General features: G+C 45.3%; 1 protein-coding gene across 2 annotated transcripts in view; it reads right to left on the bottom strand.

Annotated features, from left to right (window-relative positions):
- Positions 1-19113, bottom strand: part of Spats2 (spermatogenesis associated serine rich 2) — a 71741-nt gene extending 52628 nt beyond the window's left edge. Inside the window, exon 1 of one of the 2 annotated variants that reach the window (XM_052748899.1) lies at positions 18843-19113. The gene's annotated coding sequence lies outside the window, so the exon portion shown is untranslated. Of the gene's footprint in view, positions 1-4667; positions 4835-18842 lie in introns of those variants that run through there. The other variant, XM_052748900.1, reaches the window with a different exon arrangement.

Below are 19113 nucleotides of genomic sequence, written 5' to 3'. Positions count from 1 at the left end.
ACTCTGTAGACCATACTGGCCTGGGGCTCACAGAGACGCCTGCCATGCCTCCTGAGTGCTGGGGTTAAAGGCATGCACCACCACCATCCAGCTGATATAATTATATTTTAATTAAATACATTTTAAAAGAATACTTTCTCTTTTATTTTGAGATATTTTTATTTCTTCAAATTTGTTATTGATCAGGAGTAACTCTATTAAAAAATACAATTGAGGCCAGGTGGTGGTGGTGGTGGTGGTGGTGGTGGTGGTGGTGGTGGTAGTAGTGGTGCACGCCTTTAATCCCAGCACTCGGGAGGCAGAGCCAGGTGGATATCTGTGAGTTCGAGGCCAGCCTGGTCTACAGAGCAAGATACAGGACAGGCTCCAAAACTACATGGAGAAACTCTGTCTCAAAAAAAAAAAAAAAAAAAAAAAAAAATTTGAGTCTCATCATTACCGACTTGAAAAGAACAATAGCACATAGGAATATTTTGTTCTCCACTGCCATTGATAAGCAGACAGTCCCGGTCTGTTAAGAATGCTCAATGTAACTGCTGCCCATACCCACTAGGATAGCTGTGCTCTGGGCTGCTGCCTGAAGCCACGTTAGTGTCTGTGGTTTCAGGAGAGTGGGCCCCACCCCTTTCCTGTGTGCATGGGGCAGGTAAAACATCTGTACATATAAAATTTTAGGGCACTCTGGAGGTAGAGGCAGGTGGATCTCTGTGAGTTCCAGGACAGCCAGAGCTACACACAGAGAAACCCTGTGTAAAAACCTCGGAAAAAAACAAACAAAAAGACACAACAAAAATTTAAAAACTCTTAAATGCAGATTGCAATTACAAGTAAGCCTGACTTGTGCAGGAAAACTACAACAGCTTCCGACAGAAACTAATGGCCCAGCAGAGGGGACGGCAGCAGGCACAGTGCAGAGACACAAGAGCGACACTGACGGCCCAGCAGAGGGGACGGCAGCAGGCACAGTGCAGAGACACAAGAGCGACACTGACGGCCCAGCAGAGGGGACGGCAGCAGGCACAGTGCAGAGACACAAGAGCGACACTGACGGCCCAGCAGAGCGGACGGCTGCAGGCACAGTGGTCGGGTCCCTCACACCACAGAAAAGGAACCGCTTTCTGACTGTGTGAGCACCTCCAACCAGACCTTTTGAAAAGGGGGTGGCTTTCATCTGCTGAGTCAATAAAACACCATGAATTATTTAGCAGCAGTTTAATTAAGCTTTCTTTACTTTTTCCTAGACAGTCAAATGTTGGTTTTAGCAACTACCAAGAAAAAAATCATAATTAATTTAGTAGGAAATAAAATATATATCCTGTTTTATAATGGTTCTTTAAATAGCGAATAATACAGATATTTAAGGCTGTTTTTTTAGGATTTATTTTTATGTTCTGTGTATGTGTGTTTTGCATGGGTGTAAGTAAGTGTTCCACATGCATGCAGAGATCAGAAGAGAGCACCAGATCCCCTGGACTGGGTTCTGGAGGGTTGTAGGATGCCAGGTCCTTTTCAAGAGCAGCAAATGTTTAGTCTCTAAGCCATCTCTCCAGTCCCAATCCAAGACTACTCCATCCGCTCACCTACTTAAAGAGACTTTATGTTACTCCATTGCCTGGTTTATAAAAGCAGAGAAGAGGCTGGTGGGCATACCAGAATCCCAGCGCCTGGAAGCTGAAGCAGGAAGACTGCTGGGCATCCAAGGCCAGCCTGGGATACATAGCAAAATCCTGCTTCCAAAACCCAAACGTCCATTTAACCCATAACGTGGCTGGGGTCGGTTTGTTTCTCTTTTGTTGTGGTTGTTGTTGTTTGAGGCAGGTTATCACTGTGTAGCTCTGGGTGACCTGGAACTCACAGACTGGCCTGTTTCTGTCTCTTCAGTGTTAAGACTAAAGACATAGACCACTAAGTCCTACCCACATGGCTGATTTAAATATTAGTCTTCTAATTCAAAGAGAGGTGGGATCTCTTGCTCACAGGGGAAATATTTAAGTCCTACTTTTAAGAAAAGTTTTTTTTTTTTTTTTTTTTTTTTTTTTTTTTTTTTTAAAGATTTATTTATTTATTAGGTATGCAGTGTTCTGCCTGCATGTATGTCTGCAGGCCAGAAGAGGGCACCAGATCTCATTACAGATGGTTGTGAGCCACCATGTGGTTGCTGGGAATTGAACTCAGGACCTCTGGAAGAGCAGCCAGTGTTCTTAACCTCTGAGCCATCTCTCCAGCCCCTTAAGAAAAGTTTTGTTTGGTTTCTGTTGTGGTCCATGATGGCCTGCCTCCTTGTATGTAATGCTGGCATTACAAGGCTGTCCAGCCATGCTAGCCTGGCCTACACAAATGTCCAACTCAGTAAGCACTGTTTTCACAATGAGCCCCACAACTACCTAGTCCCCTTTGCTTTGTTTGAAAGTTGTAATGTTTCAATAAAATTAACTTCAGACCTGTCAGAAACTGCTGAGCATGGCAATACACATCTGTACCTGAGTACCTAGAGGCCACCCTGAGCGACACAGTGAGTTCTTGTCTCAGAAGTAAGGTCCTGGGGCTGGAGAGACCGATGATACTGCAGCAGTTACAATACTGCAGCAGTTACGATACTGCAGCAGTTACGAGCACCTGTTGCTCTTGCTGAGCGCCCAGGTTTGGATCTTGGCACTCACCCACATGATGGCTCATAACCAACTTAACTCCAGATCCAGGGATCCCACATCCTTTTCTAATCTCCCCGGGCACCAGGCATGCAGAAGGTGTATATACATTCATGCAGACAAAACAATCACACATATAAAATTTTTAAAGATGTAAAAGGCTGGGCTGTAGCTCAATGGTAGAGTGCTTATCCAGAATGCAAATGAGCCTGGGTTTGCTCTGAGGCACTGAAGGAAAAAATACCAGAAACAGCAGAGGCCCATGGTGGTGCAAGCCTAGAAGCCCAACACTCAGGAGGCCAAGGCAGAAGACCTGGAAGGTCAACATTAGCCTCAGCTACATTAGACGCTTTTCAAAATATTTAAAAACTGCCAGGTGGTGGTGGCAGTGCATGCCTTTAGTCCCAGCACTCGGGAGGCAGGCAGTTCTGAGATAGAGGCCAGCCTGGTCTACAGAGTGAGTTTCAGACAGCCAGGGCTACACAGAGAGACCCTGTCTCAAAGACAAAGGTATGGGATCTATGGTGGTTTGAATGAGAATGCACCCCCATAGGCTTATATATTTGAATGGTTGGTCCCTAGTTGGTGAAACTATTTGGGGAAGGATTAGGAAGCGTGGCCTTTCTGGAGGAGATATGTCACTAGTGGAAGGCTTTGAGGTTTCAAAACCCCGCACCAGGATGGTGATAGTGGCGCACACCTTTAATCCCAGCACTCAGGAGGCAGAGGAAGGTGGATCTCTGAGTTCCAGGCCAGCCTGGTCTACAGAGTGAGTTCCAAGGTAGTCAGGGCTACACAGAGAGACATCTCAGAAAAAACAAACCCAAACCAGGCCCAGCGGGTCTGTCCCTGTCTCCCTTGTGCCTGTGGATCAGATGTAAGCTCTCAGCTACTGCTCCAGTGCCAAGCCTGCCTGCCTGCCTGCCGCCGTGTTCACCTCCATGACAGTCACGGACTCACCCTCTGAAACTGTAAGCAAGCCCCCAGACAAATGCCTTCTTTTATAAGCTGCCTTGGCCATGGTGTTTCTTCACAGTAATAGAAAAGTAACTAAGACAGGATTCCTGAAATGGGAGCTATGGCTGGTTCTGAATGGCCATGTGGGTGCTGAGATCTGAACCAGTGTTCTCTGGAAGAGCAGCCAGGGCTCTTAATTGTTAAACCACCTCTTCAACCCCACTGAAACAACTTCTAATTTAAAATCTCCATTTGAGATTTTGATAGCCTGCAATTTGTGTAAATTCAAACTGAAAACTAGTTCATATTCCCCCGAAAGGTTTTCCTTTCCGTGGCTCTCACAAGTCACAGCTAAAACACTAGTCACCTCTGTGCATTCCTGATTAGCAGGGTTACTACTGGCTGATCTTTTTGTCTGCTTCTTTTTTTGGAGTCAGGATCTTGCTATGGAGTCTATATTGGCCTGGAATTCACAATCTTGTTGCTTCCACCTGCTGAATGCTAGGACTACATGCCTGGCTTGATTTACCTTTTTATACTTTTTCAGCTATATTAGGGGTCCTTCAACAGACTATTCATTTAAGCCTGTTTCCATTTTCCAGTAGTACATAAATAGTGCATCTCATTACAGACAACAGAGGTAACAAGATGTATTGTTTGTTACAATATGTACAGATACAACAGTGTGGTGGCGTCACCTGCAGTCCCAGCACTAGGAGAGATGAGGGAATAGCACTGCCTCAGGTTCGAGTCCAGCCTGGCAGACACAGAGCAAGTACCACACCAGCCAGGGCTGGACAACAAGACTCTGCCTCAAAAAAACAGGGGTGGTGTAAGACAGCCCAAGGGGAAGGTACTTGCTACCAAACCCTGAAAACCTAAGTTTGATCCCTGGACTCCACACGGTGGAAAGAGAACTCACTCTCGAAAGTTGCCCTGTGACATCCACATGCCACCATACACATATACAATTATTAATATGTAAATGATTTCAAAACAGAGCACACAACCTGCAGTCCAATGAACAGATAAAAATACCTACATACATGAAATAAAACTCACTCAGTCCCGTGGCATTGCAGGCAGAGATCACAGAAAGAGGTACGGAGACCTGGTGAAAGTGTTCAGGACACGGCTGGGTAACACAGGGAGGGCGAACATCAAAGGAGGCCAGAAGAGTCACTAGTTGCTGAATGGATACAATTCACATCATTTTTCCAAGACAATGACCACCAGACTTAGATTTGTGGCCGGCTTTCTCTATATTCTGCTCCACATCATGGCATAATGAAATGAGCATCTACCTATAACCCTGTCAGAAAACAGTCATCAGGTCACAGTGGTACAGTTCTGTGCCGGCACAGTGATACACTCCCATAATCCCAGCACTCAGCAGGGTGGATTAGGTGAGGCAGGAGGATTGGGTTTGAGGCTGCGATGGACTACATACATAGTTAAGAACCTGTTGAACAAACAAAAGATCCGCCCTGCAGAGTAAAAGTCTAAGCTGATACTTCCTCTTACCCGCTTTCTTCTATCTTCTGACCAGTTAATTGAGTCACGCCCTAACAGCAGAAAGATGATGGTACCACAGGGCTGGCAGCTGGCTGGCAGAGTGCTTCCTACCATGTTCTCCAGCACCAAGTAGGGGTGGGGAGAGTAACGCATCAATGACCAGTACCATTCCATATAAAAAGTGGACTTCCCCCAAAGACTTCACAAAAATGAAGGAAAAACTGTCTATCAGTATAACTAGATGATGACTAGATGATCTTCCTGAGAGATTTGAGCAAGAGTTAAACACTGTTAGAGCACCGTTAACTACTACAAGTTCACTGTAATGCTGTCTCTGTGACTAACAGCTGTTAGACCCTTCCCTTGTCCCCCACCAGACTTGAGTGGAAGACAACCCACCAAGCAGCCATAGAGGCTGCCCTCATGCCAGCACCGGCTGCTCTGACCTCTCTGTGGCTGCCCTGAGGAGTCTGCATAGCAATCGCTGCCTGCTGCTGCTTCAACAGGCACTATCCCAGCCACCCGTGCTTCACAAAGCTAGTCTAGAGATCTGCTTGCCACCACGGCCTCAGCGGACTCTAAATGACCCCGCAGCTATTTTCATGCAGGCTAGAAGAGAAGCGACGCCCCTGAAGCAAGCCCCTCCGTGAAGGACCGCAGTGTGATTGACATGAGTGTCTACCATGATTGGTGCAAAGGCCTTTGTCACCTGACACGCCCTTTCTGGCGCTAACACTAACTGGTCCAGCCAGCATAGAGCCCTTTTCCTGGGTTGCCTCCTACTGTTAGAACATCTGGCCCAATAAAAGGCTCTTCTCAGCTGGGCTGGTGCACATCTGTAATCACAGTACTCCAAAGGCTGAGGCAGGAAGACTGACTCAAAAGAACTGGAAAATGGAGAGAGACGCCATCAACAGAAGGAAGCTTGTGAGATTCTTGATGAAGCTGAGACATGAACCTATAATCACTGGACTGAAGAATGGAACACATCTGTGGAACAACCACCAGAATGGATGTCCGTCAGCATGGACACGTGCCTTAAAGCCGGGAAAGAACCTGCACACCAAGAACCATCAAGTATTCGAGGACACAGCACTTGAATGGACACCCTACCTGTGGGCAGTGACTCTAAGACAAGGGAGGTTTTTGTGGGAGTGGTGGAGGCAGAGGTAGAGGGAAGGGATGTGGCTGTGGCAGAAGAAGAGGGAATCTTCATCAATAAGGTCTCTCACGATTACTATTTCAAAGGGTTTTTTTTAACTGTTTTTTTATTAATTATTTTCTTTTATTTTTGTATGTATGTGTGTGTGATTGTGTGAGCTTATGTGGCCCGACATGCATGCAGGATCCTGTGGAACAGAAGAAGGCATTGAGTCCCCATGTGGGTGCGGGGATTCGAACTCAGATCCTCTAGAAAAGCAGTCAATGTTCTTAACCTCTGAGCTATCAATCAAGCCCATTTGGAATATTTTTTAAAAGATTTTTTTTTCTTTTTCTTTCTGTGTATGTATGTGTATCTACCATGTGTGTATGGATGCCCACAGAGGCCAGAAGAGGACATCAGATCCTCTGGAGCTGGAGTTGCAATCAACTGTGAGCTACTCCACATGGGTGCTGGGAACCAAACTGAGTCCTTTGGGAGAACAAATAAGTGTTCTTAACTGCTGAGTCATCTCTCCAGCCCCCAATCTGGTATATTTTTATACAGACCGTCAGTTTCTAATAAACATAAACATGGAGGGAGAAGAAGACAACTCAAGTGATCTTCCACTGCCCCCGTTTCTCGGCTGTTGTTGCTGGGGACAGAACCCAGACCCTCATGCACAGCAGCAGAGCGCTTGACCCCAGAGCTACATCTACATCACCATGCCCTCTTGTTCAAAAAACAAAAGTGAGATAGGGTCTCCTACAGTTCAGCCTGGCCTTAGATTCACTGTGCAGCCCAGGCTGCCTTGAATGTCCTCTAGCCACTGAGCTCTGGAACCAAAGGCATTTGTCACAGTGCCCAGCCCTGTCTAGCCTACTTTTGTCCTTTATCATCAGTTGAGCAGGCTGAGCTGGGAACAAGAAAGGACAGCAGAAGCAGCAGCAAGTGGCAGCAGGCTGAGACAGCAACAGTGACCCTGTCAGAGGCAGCTAAAGACAAACGGCAGGGACCGGAGGCCTCAGGGACGGACACCAGGGACAAAGGAAAAGGGGAACTACAGGCCCTGGTCGCTGGAAGACGGGCAAAGAACCAACTCTAAAGAGCCAAGGAGCTCAGACACCCGAAGGCTGAGGGTCAGATATCCTGGGCCTGAGTCACAGCACGTCACTGTAGGGCCAAGGGCTCAGCACCGAAGGCCTATACAAGAGCTACCGCACTGGACAGCGCCATCCTTTGTCCCCTGCTGCTGCTGTCAGCCGCCCGTCACACTGACACTGGAAGCTGAGGCTTGTGACTAGCTACCAAGTGACCACACTAATGGTTGTTAAAGCTCAGAGCGGGCTGGGGAGACAGCTCAGAGGTTAAGAGCACCGACTGCTCTTCCAGAGGTCCTGAGTTCAATTCCCAGCACCTACATGGTGGCTCACAACCATCTGTAATGAGATCTGGTGCCCTCTTCTGTATACATAATAAATAAATAAATCTTAAAAAAAAAAAGTCCAGAGCAATAAGCTTCAAGCAGACTGCCTAAAACTGCCTGTTGATAAGGCCTAACACTTAGAGCAGCACACCCCAAGCTTTCAGGGCTTAGAGCTACAAGTCTTGGGATCCCAGTCCAACCTCGACCTGGCATTCTGTGCCTTGAGGATGTCAAACAGAAAGCTTTTCTTTGCTTACCCACAATTCCTACCTGGGTAGAGCCTTAGGACCCCCCAGACAGCTGACTGATAAAATGGCATTGGGAATGACTTAGACACTGACGATTTAAGGCATTAAAAGCAAAGCAAAGTATCAACACTGACAGTTAAAACTTTAATTGACAATAAATATAGATTTTGTGGCCTCACCTCCTACTTTGGAGAAAGTAAGCATTGTTTCCTGCCAATGCAGGTAACAGATAGCAAATGTAATCATAACTGTAGTATCAGCTAATATTTACTGAGTGCAAGCCATGTACACTAACGGAGCTAAGTGTTCCCAGCCACTGAGGTTCAATAGTCACAGGGAATCTGAAACAGGAAGACTAGGAGTCTAAACCTAGCACCAGGCCAGCCTTGGTAACAGAGACCTGTCTCAGAATTAATCAATTTAATTAATTCTAAAAATGGGCAAAAGACTTCAATATACATTCCTCTAAAGAAAACACAAAAAGAGAAAAACATATGATAAGATACTCGACTATGGGCTGGAAAATTAGATGTCACGGTGGTAAAGAGTACTTATGCAGAAGACCCTGGTTCAGTTCCCAGCACCCACATGGCAATTCACACCTGTGGGTAACTCAGTTCCAGGGATCCAGTGCCCTCTTCTGCCTTCCATGGACTGCAGCACCCACATGACACGCATAAACTCACACAGGCACATACACATTTTTTTAAAGATGCTCACCATCATTAGTCACTAAAGAAATTCAAATCAGGACCACAACTAGGAGGGCCGGAGATGCTCAGTGGTGAAGAGCTCTGGTCTCGTAGAGGACCCAGGTTTGGTTCGAAGCACCTACATGGCTGCTCACAACCATTCATAATTTGAGTTCTAAGGGATGCAATGTCCTCTTCTGGCCTCTGTGGACACCAGGGACATACATGGTGCACATGCATACATGTAGGCAAAACACTCACATATAAAACAAGAAAGAAAAAAACTTTGAGGAATGTGAGGGAATCTCTCCACTTTTTCCCCAGGATACTCTTGAGGAGAGAGGGATAAGAGATATTAGGTAGAAGGATAGAGGGGAGAGAAACAGGAATTCCTGTATCTTCTAAAGGGCTTTTTATAGGAATGCCAAGGGGTGGAGCAAAAGACCTCCCCCTAGCACAGCCAAGTGCAGACCCTTTCCAATCACCTGGTAACTACACACATGTTCAAGCAATCCTCTAATGCAGCCCTGCTGGGTAAAGCAAGCTCAGATCTCACTAGGAAACCTTCGTGGGCCTCCACAGAGAAAAAGAAAAACTCAACCAGGGCTGGAGGTAGAGTTTGGGAGAGTGCTAGTCTAATATACATGAAGCTGTGAGTTCAATAACAAACATGGCATAAACCAGATGTGGCACACACCTGTAATCCCAGCACTTGGGTGGAGTCTGGAAGATCAGAAAGTCAGTCGTCTCTAACTAGATCCAAAAATAAAATAACGAGTTTGAACCCAGATAGAGCTACAGGAGACCCTGTCTCAAAAAACAAAACAAAACAAAAACCAACAAAATCCCACAAAACCCACACAATGATATACCACGTCACACCTAAGATGTCTACAATAACAAGCAGGAGGTGGGACAGAAGGAGGGCTAGGGAAGATATGGAGAAATTAAAACCACCATACATGCTAGTGCAACATAAAATGGTACGTCTGTGGGAAACTACATGGCAGCTCCTCAAAATCTCAGAATTCCTACTCAACCCATCAATTCCACTCAGGTACAGGTAGCTCCAAGAGGACTGAAAACAGGCACTCAAATATCACAATTCAGGAGTGCTGACAGCAGCATTTTCTTTCTTTTTCTTTTTTTTTTTTTCAAAACAGGGTTTCTCTGTGTAGCCCCGGCTGTCCTAGAACTCACTCTGTAGACCAGGCTGGTCTGGAACTCACAGAGATCTGCCTGCCTCTGCTTTCTGAATGCTGGGATTAAAGGCATGCACCACCACTGCCTGGCCCTTAAAAAAAAAGATAATATCTCACTATATATCCCTGGCAGGCTTGCTAGGTAAATTAGTCTGGTCTCAAGAACAACAGAGATCTGTCTGCCTCTGTCTCTGAGTGCTGGGATTAAAGGAATGAACCACCATGCCCGGCACCACAGCACTTTTCATAATAGCCAAAGGTAAAAATGACCAACAGTCAAAAGAGAGATAAAATATGTCATCCACATCAAATAAATAGCATTTGGCCATAAAAATGTGTAAGAGCCTGACAGAAATACTGTGACCTGTATCATCAGCATTGGCCTGATCATAACACCATCCAATAGATCTTCACTCTAGGTATCAAACCACTGTCACCTTCAGCTGAGGCAGGAGGGTCAGAATTTTGAATGTAGCCTTGATTACATAGGGAGATTCTGTCTCAGGAGAGAGAAAAAAGAAAAATATGACACTTATGTATGAAAATGCTATGATGAAACGCATTACACTGTATACTTACTTTAAAAATTAATGAAATTCGTAATTTTTAAAAGGCAGGTATGATTGCAATTCTGGGGCTGAAGAGATGGCTCAGGAGCTAAGAAGAGCACTGGCTGCTCTTGCACAGGACGCAGGTTTGGTTCCCATCACTTACATGGTAGCTCACAGCCTTCTGTAACTCCAGTACCAGGAGCTCAATACCCTCTTCTGGTCTCCAAGGACAGACAAGCACGTTGTGTACAGATTGTATGCAGACAAAATATCCACACACATTAAATTAAAAAAAATTTAAGGCCAGGTATAGTGTCCTCATACCTATAGCCCCAGTGTTGGCTAGAGCAGGAAAAAAACTGTTAGTTCAAGGCCAGCCTGGTCTACAAAGTGAGCTCCAGGACACCAGGGATATGGGAAGATCCTGTTTCAAAAACAAAAACAAAAAACTTCAGTTATTAGCCGGGCGGTGGTGGCACACGCCTTTAATCCCAGCACTTGGGAGGCAGAGGCAGGCGGATCTCTGTGAGTTCGAGGCCAGCCTAGTCTACAGAGCGAGATCCAGGAAAGGCGCAAAGCTACACAGAGAAACCCTGTCTCAAAAAACCAAAAAAAAAAAAAAAAAACCAAAAACCAAAAAACAAAAAACTTCAGTTATCAAGAAAATTAATAATAAAAAATAATAATATACTTTGGCTATTTCACAGTGGCCAGTAGAATATGTAAGAATTCTATGTTCTCAGTTTCATTGTCCAATCAAAAATGTAGGGCTGGAGAGATAGCTCTGCAGTTAAGAGCACTTGCTGTTCTTACAAAGGACCCAGATTAGGTTCCCAGCACCCCCATGGAGGCTCACAACCATCTCCAGGTCCAGGGATCTGGCGGCTTCTTCTGCCCTTCAAGAGCACCAGGTATTCTCATGGCGCACAGACACACATGCAGGCAAAGCACCTACACACAGCCAATAAGAATAAGACTTCAAGGGGCTGAGAGTCAGCTCAGCAGTTAAGAGCTCTTGTTGCTCTTAGAAAGGACCAGGTTCAGTTCCCAGCACACAGATACAACCATCTGTAACTCCAGTCCCAGAGGTCTGAATCTGTCTGACCTCCATAGGCAGTATATGCACATGATGTACACACACACACAGGTATAACACCCACACACATCCAATAAATAAAACTATTTTTAAAAGAATGAAAACAAAATATTATACAACTGAACCTTATTGCAAGCACTGTCAACAAGAAATTAGGCAAACTATTTCTGAAAAATGTTTGGATCTAACCTACCATCAAGTCTGGGTCTAAGCTAATGCTGACTCACCAATCATCCAGCACAAAACCACATCAGCTCCTTGTCCTTCCATATTAGCTGTAAACAATTTCATTACTTTCATTAAGTACCACAGACCCAATGCATGTGGTGATGCACACCTTTAGTCCCAGCACTCAGGAGGCAGAGGCAGCAGATCTCTGTGAGTTCAAGGCCAACCTGGTCTACAAAGCAAGTTCCAGGCCATCTAGGACTGAACAGTGAGATCCTGTTACAAAAGTAAATTTAACTCATTAATTAAAATACAATAGAGCCCCTCATGCTGAAATCCTGACATAAAGGGTTTGTTCAGAATATGCAGGTAGGCTTACAAAGGCAATTTATTAGAATGGTATAACCAAACAAAATAAGCAGAAAAAACACTTCTGCCACACACTAATGCATATTTAGAATCTGAGTAACAGCTGGTCAGCAAGAGCCAGCTGTGTGCTAACCACATCAACAAGCTATAATCACAGACCAAGAGGGTAATTTAAGAGAAAGTAGTGCTGTATGGTTAAGAGCAGGCTTACAACAGTAGCAAGCCAATTACCACTGAACAGACCCATGTATTCAACACAGAAGACAGTCAGGTTTTACAAACCGATGTTTTCCCTGCTACCCAGACTAACAAGAACTAATATCAGCAGTATTTCCAAGTTTAAAATGTTCTTTCATTAATATATATCCTCACTCAAATACATTACATAATGGTCTTACCTCCTCCTCAGGTCTAAACCTCCTCCTCACTGTCAACACTCTTTAGCCTACCTAAAGAATGCACACATATATACACTCCACTGCCAATAATCATGCCATTCTGCTGATTGAGTAATGTCAGAAAACTCCACCTTACCAGCAATCCAATGTTAAGACTAGTAAAAAAGCCTCATGTAACTTGTGAAAAGCCCCAAAACTTCTAATGAACTTGTACCAACCACAAATTTGTCACAGAACATTGGCTAGAGAAAATAACTTTAAGCTAAGCTACATCTTCACCCTGAAGAATATCTTAAAGGCTGGGGCTTTCCACAGAAGTGTATAGCCATGAAGCACACTTCACAACCCACTCCCACAAGCTGCCACACTGTACGTGATCACTGACAGTAAATGCTGGCCTCTGGTGAATCCTCACTATTCAGCAATCTAAGGACAAAGGGTTTATAAACCTCAAATATGTAAAATAGCTCAGGACTAATTCAACTATCAAGAAGTTGGCCTGAACTTCAGACAGACCTCTCCACAGTGAGTGTGGCCTCAGTAAGTTTCCACAAAGCTCCAGGCAAACAGCATATGAACCTAAAGTCACTTTGAGGCCCAATAATCATAGGCAAGATGTAGAGATAATTAACCTCCAAAGGACATTTAGAAAAAAAATACAATGGGAGGTGAGACCATCCTACGGGACATTTGGCTATCACTGTTTCAACCTTTATGTTTGGTGTTATGTGGCAACTCCTACCCATGAGAAGAAAGAAAGTGGAGTCAAACCACTTCAACCTAACTTCCTGTTCTGCTCAAACATTCCAGCTAACTACTACAAATATTGAAGTAGCTGGGTATGGCAGCATACATCTGTAATCTCAGGATACTGAGGCAGAAGGATTACCTCAAGTTTCCAGGCCAGTCTTGATAGATCAGCCTAGACTACACAGCAAGACCTTACCTAAAAACAAAAACAAAACTAAACAAAAAATTTCAAGCATATGCCAGACAGTCGGATCATTTTCAGTGAATGAACTAGATATAAAAAATCATCAACAGTAGGCTGAGCGAGCACTGATCCCAGCACTCTGGAGGTGGGGGCAGAGGCAGGATCGGTGAGTTTGAGGCCACCTGGTCTACAGAGCAAGTTCCAGGACAGCCAGAGATACAAAGAGAAACCCTGTCTCAAAACAAACACGCAAACAAAAGAGATCAACAGTAACCAGCAACGGACAGATGTAAAACCTCTTTAAATGAAGAAAACATGTACCCAAGCAAGTGTACTGGAAATTTTCTACACTATTGACATTTTTTATACAACACTCTGAAGATGGCATATTTGCATATGTGGATAAAAAGATCCGTATAGCATAAATGGTTCCTTCTACATTAGAAAGATGAAAACTGAGCAAAACATTTTCTTTGAAATCATTCTGCCAGTATAGACAGAGTCAGTGAGTAAGCAACACCCTATACATAAGGTGGAACGCTAGCTTCAGGTGAGCAGGCAATGAAATTCCCACTCAGAAGAAACTAAGCTTCCTCAAAACATGAAATTCAGAGAGCCAGGCACATGGCACATGTCTGCACAAGGGAAAGGTAAGAGGGCAATATTGAGTTCAAGACAAACCAGGAAGACTGCCATGGTAGTTCCCACCTTTTTTTTTTTTTAATGTATACAGTATTCTGTCTGCATGTATCTCTGCAGGTCAGAAGAGGGCACCAGATCTCATTATAGATGGTTGTGAGCCACCAAGTGGTTGCTGGGAATTGAACTCAGGACCTCTGGAAGAACAGCCAGTGCTCTTAACCGCTAAGCCCAGTAGTTCCCTTCCCACCTTTAATCCCAGTGCTAATGAAGACAAAGGCAGGCAGATCTCTGTGAGTTCGAGGCCAGTCTCGTCTACACACTGAGTTCCAGGGCAGCCAGGGCTCCACAAGGAGACCCTGTCTCAGAACAAACAAATGAACACAAAGCCAACCTAGATTACATATTGAACTCCATGCCAGTTTGGTCTACACAGTGAGCTCTTGTCTCACAAAACAGACAGACAAAAAGCCAGGTAGAGTGGCACATGCTTATAACCCCAGTCCTTGGGTAGTAGAGACAGGAGGATCAAGAATTCAAAGTCATTCTAAGCTGCATATTAAATTTGAGACCTGGTTTCAAAGGGAAAAAAAAATGGCGGGATCATATGGTCACTCTTTGCTGTTGTAGTTGTGTTTTGTGAGACAGTCTAGTGCTACAGCCCAAGCTGACCCTGAAGACTCTGTCTCCAGATCTGGACCGAAGGTACAGGCACCATACCTGGCTTGATTCTGCAATATCACTAAAAACTGAAAGAACCTGAGTAGATGTTATTCACAATGGCCCAAAGACATACAGCAACGTAAATGTCCATTGAGGATGGATAAACAAAATGCAGCGTGGAGGATGCAGTATCAACACCTGGTCTCAGCTACCTAGAGAATGGCAAGAGGCTTATAGGAACCCAGGATTTCAATGGTATAGTGCATATGGCCCCAAATTCAATCCCCAGTGCACATGAGCATGTACACACACATACACACACACACACACACACACACACGCACGCACGCACGCACGCACACATAGGGGGCATTATACAGGATTTCATTATCTATGAAATACACAGAATAGTCAAACTCATGGAGGAAGACGTAGAATGGTGGTTGACAGAGGCTCGGGGGGATGAGGAGTTGCTGTTTGATACACAATGAGTTCCCCTTTCAGAAAAAAATTCACAAGATGGTATCCAGTCACGTGAAAGTACCTAATGCTGTGGTCTGTACACTCAAAATGGTTAAAATGTCCTCTAATCTGATTCTGGTTTAATCAATAAAATAAATAAAATAGTAAAATTTTGCAGTATGTTTGTTTGAGATGAGGTCTCACTGTGTAGACCTGACCGACCTAGAAGCATATTTTACCACAGTAATAAGAAAATAAAACCACCAAGAAAGAATAAACCCTTTGTGGCAAAACATATCAAGGAAAGTGGTAAGGTGACCGGGCATGTTTCGCTGTCTAGAGTCCAGATGATTTACCCAAAAAATCAGGACGTCAGTACAAAGAGGATGGACAGGCCATCCTCATAACACTGAGCACACACAGTAAGCAGCTAAGGCTGAGTCCTCTTCTACAAGGTCTTTCAGTCACATAAGGAAGGACCCCTCCTTCCCTGAAACAGAACAAATACAAGCTTTTCCTTCTAGTCCCAAGTGAACTCAGCAAGAAGTACATAAGCAGTGTACTTCTAAAAGAGAAGTGGCCCAAACGAATGCTGTCTCTTTCATTCCCAGCTTTAATGTGGTGGTTCTGCAACGGGAAGCTACAAGTAGCAATTTAAAGAGTAGTTAATATGAATTTCTTTTGATACCAATATTGAGTGACTATATAGTACAGCACCTGGAATACATAAAACCTCAACAAAAGAGAATGCCTTTCCATCCCCTCCCTCTCCCCCTCCCCTTCTGTTAGTAACTAGCCTCTGTACCCTGATCAGCCTCCCCATGGACTGTGCTGATGTTTTGGACGGTAACCTACAGCTCCTCCCTCAGGCCCCAGCTGTTTCTCTGTTCTATTCATTCCGGGTTTCTAACAGTATCCTGTCTATATTTAGAAGTAATGTCAGTATCAACTGTGGGATCAACAGGTGCTTGGAGAGCACTTGAGCACCGAGCAGTTTTCAATTGTTTTCCCAAGATGATTAGCTCTGGCTCTGCAGCTGGCTATCTTGACTTCTCTAAGTGTGAGTGCCTTGCACGGCACACTACTTCAGCTAGACTAAACAGCAAAAGCAAGTGTGATCACAGGATGAATCTTAGTGACATTTTTTAGCACTAAAACTGGAACCTAGAAACTTTAAAACCAAAAAAGCAATAAACGTCAAAAATTCTACAGATGGAATTATTCTACAAACCAATCCTAAGCAAAAGCGTCGCTTGCTGTCAGACATGGTGGTACATGCCTGTAATCGCAACATCTGGGAGGTTAAGGCCAAAAGATTAGGGAGAACCTGGGCTATATTACAAGATCATCTCCAAACACCAGAGGATGACAGACGATGGCGGGGGACAGAAGGCAAGAAGGAAACAAATTACTCTTGTCATACCCGACTCAAGTTTCCACCAGTTCATACTGCTTCACAACAACCAAGACCGGAGTAGAGGAGCTTGAGAGAGGCTTGGCAGTTAGGAGCTCTTCCACAGGAGTTTGGCTCCCATAGTCAGGAAGCTCACTGTCTGCCTGTAACTCCAGCTCCAGAAGATCTGACACCCTCTTCTGGCCTGCATCTCACACACACACACACACACACACACACACACGTCTTTTTTTCTTTTTTTCAAAAGGGTAAGGGTGGATACACCAGTTCATTCCCGGGATTCTAACAATTGGGAGGCTGAGGTAAGAGGATCAGAGTTCCAAGTGAGTCTGGGCTTTAGAAAAAGCCTATAAAAGCCAGGCATGATTGCTTCATTTGTGTGTAATCCCAAAACTTTGGAGCCCGAGACAGAATCAATTACTATGAATTACAGACCCGATATAGAGTGTTATCATCTCAAAACATATACATTTTTTTAAATTTAAGAACAATTTAGAGACCTGACAAATGGCTCTGGTGGTTAAGAGCATGTACTGTTCTTGCAGAAGATCAGAGTTCAATTCCCAGTACCCACTTCAGGAGGCTCAAAACTGACTGTACCTCCAGTTTCAGGGAATCCAATCCCCTCTTCTGGCCTCTGGGGCACTGCACTCACACGTACACACACACACTGACACACACAGAAACTTTTTTCGAGACATGGTTTCTCTGTGTAACTGTCCTGGATCTCACTCTGTAGACCAGGCTGGCATAGAACTCACAGAGATCTGCCTGCCTCTGCTTTCCAAGTGCTGGGATTAAAGGCGTGCACCACCACCCCAGCCCCCCCCCAAAGGATTTTTAAAAGTATAATTTAGATCATGATTTTTGGACATTTATAAGGTAGCCTAGTACTGCCTGCTATCAGAAACATAGCTGAAAAATATAAACTGATAAATGCCCAGAAATTTTAGTTCAGATGAGTCAGCAAAACATAACATCTCACAAATGAAAAGCTTAACAGAGACACCTATGAATATGTAGTAATAATGACAGCTTCGAAACCAAGGGTCTTCTAGTCAGTGCTAGATCAGATTTGGTCTTGAATCCAAGTATCAAGAAAACACAAGTCCAGCATAGTGGCTCACACCTGTAATTTCAGTACTTGGGGAGTCTGAGGCAAGAGTATCACTTCAAGAGCAACTGGGTTTACACAGTTGGTTCCAAGCCAGACTGGGCTACAGAGTAAGACCCTCCAACGTGGGGGGGGGGGGGGGGGCCGCGGCGGCTACAAATTCCACAACTCACAAATACTTTTTCACAGCATTCCCAAATCACCTTAACTTGAACTGGAAGGTACTGAGGCAGCTTGATCATTAGGAATTCGCATCACTGAACAATTTCTCAAAACAAAAACCCCCAATTCTCTTCCCCAAGCACAAAACCAGAATTAGATGGTTTATGAACATTTCTCAGTGGGAAACTGAAATTCTAACAAAGGATAAACAATTTAGATTTTTAATCACAGCTATTCAATACTTTGCAGTCCGAGCACCCTGAACTCTGCAGGTATCACTGACCTTACTCCTAAGCAAGATATTTCTGGTAACGTGTCCTCTCCTGATTCAATAAATACTGAGAAATTATGTACAGCAGTCTGCTGAGCTGATCGGGAATGAATAGCACAGCTTTCCCTTACAATAGACTACAAGTAGTAACAAAATGATTGAAAGACTGGCTTGCATGCCTTAGCAAGGGGCCAAGTCTGAGACTAACCCACTTTCTAAAAAAAATTCGATCATCTTGGATGAATTGAGAGACGCTTACCTCTCTAGCGCACCTATCCTATACTGTGCTTTAATTCAAGACCAAACTCCTATGTCTCTAATTCCGAAACTGTCCTTCTATCCTTCAAGTCCCATGATGGCACTCGCGTCCTAAGGACCGCTGACACCCAGGCAGAAGACTTTATACATGCCCGATTCGCTGCACTTCACATTTCCAGTGACCCATTACTTCATTCTTCTCGATCCTGCACGTAGTTTCCTAAACCCAGTCCCGCACACACGCTCACGCCAGAGTCCCCCCTCACTCCATTGTTTCTCCGGCCTACCCTTTGGAAACTCCCCGACTCGGACCCCGGTGCTCCGCTCGCCCCATTAACCCCCGCAAACCCTCGGCCCTCTGAACACTGCAGGTCCCACAGGGCTCACGGCCCCCCTCCTCTAGGTACCCCAACCCCCAACAACTGCCCCTTCCTTCCCTCTTCTCCTCACCTCGAGCCCCCTCCCTCCACCTCTGGCCCCCGCCACCCACTTCACCCAACACCCTCAGCCTCACCTAGCCCGGGCTCCCTGCAGTCGCCGCGTCCCCCCAGTTCCGGGCTCTGCGTCCCGTCCGGACGCTCCTGGGTCTGGGATGAGGAAAGAAGAGCCTCCTCCTCCTCCTCCTCCTCTTCCTCGTCCTCGTCCCCGGGAGCCGCCGCCGTCGCTGCCGCGCTCCTCCTCCCCGAGCTCGCCCAAGGCCCGACGCCGCCCCGCCCCCACCGCCGCCTTCCCCGCTTCCCTCGTCCGCCGGGCGGCGGGCAGAGACTCGCAGGCGCGGCTGGGGC

Source organism: Peromyscus californicus, unplaced genomic scaffold (genome assembly GCF_007827085.1).
Source record: "Peromyscus californicus insignis strain IS unplaced genomic scaffold, ASM782708v3 Scaffold_20__1_contigs__length_68692818, whole genome shotgun sequence".
In the NCBI taxonomy this organism is placed as follows: domain Eukaryota; kingdom Metazoa; phylum Chordata; class Mammalia; order Rodentia; family Cricetidae; genus Peromyscus; species Peromyscus californicus.
Note: the sequence above shows the minus strand (reverse complement) of the source record. Positions and strands in the feature narration are given on the sequence as shown.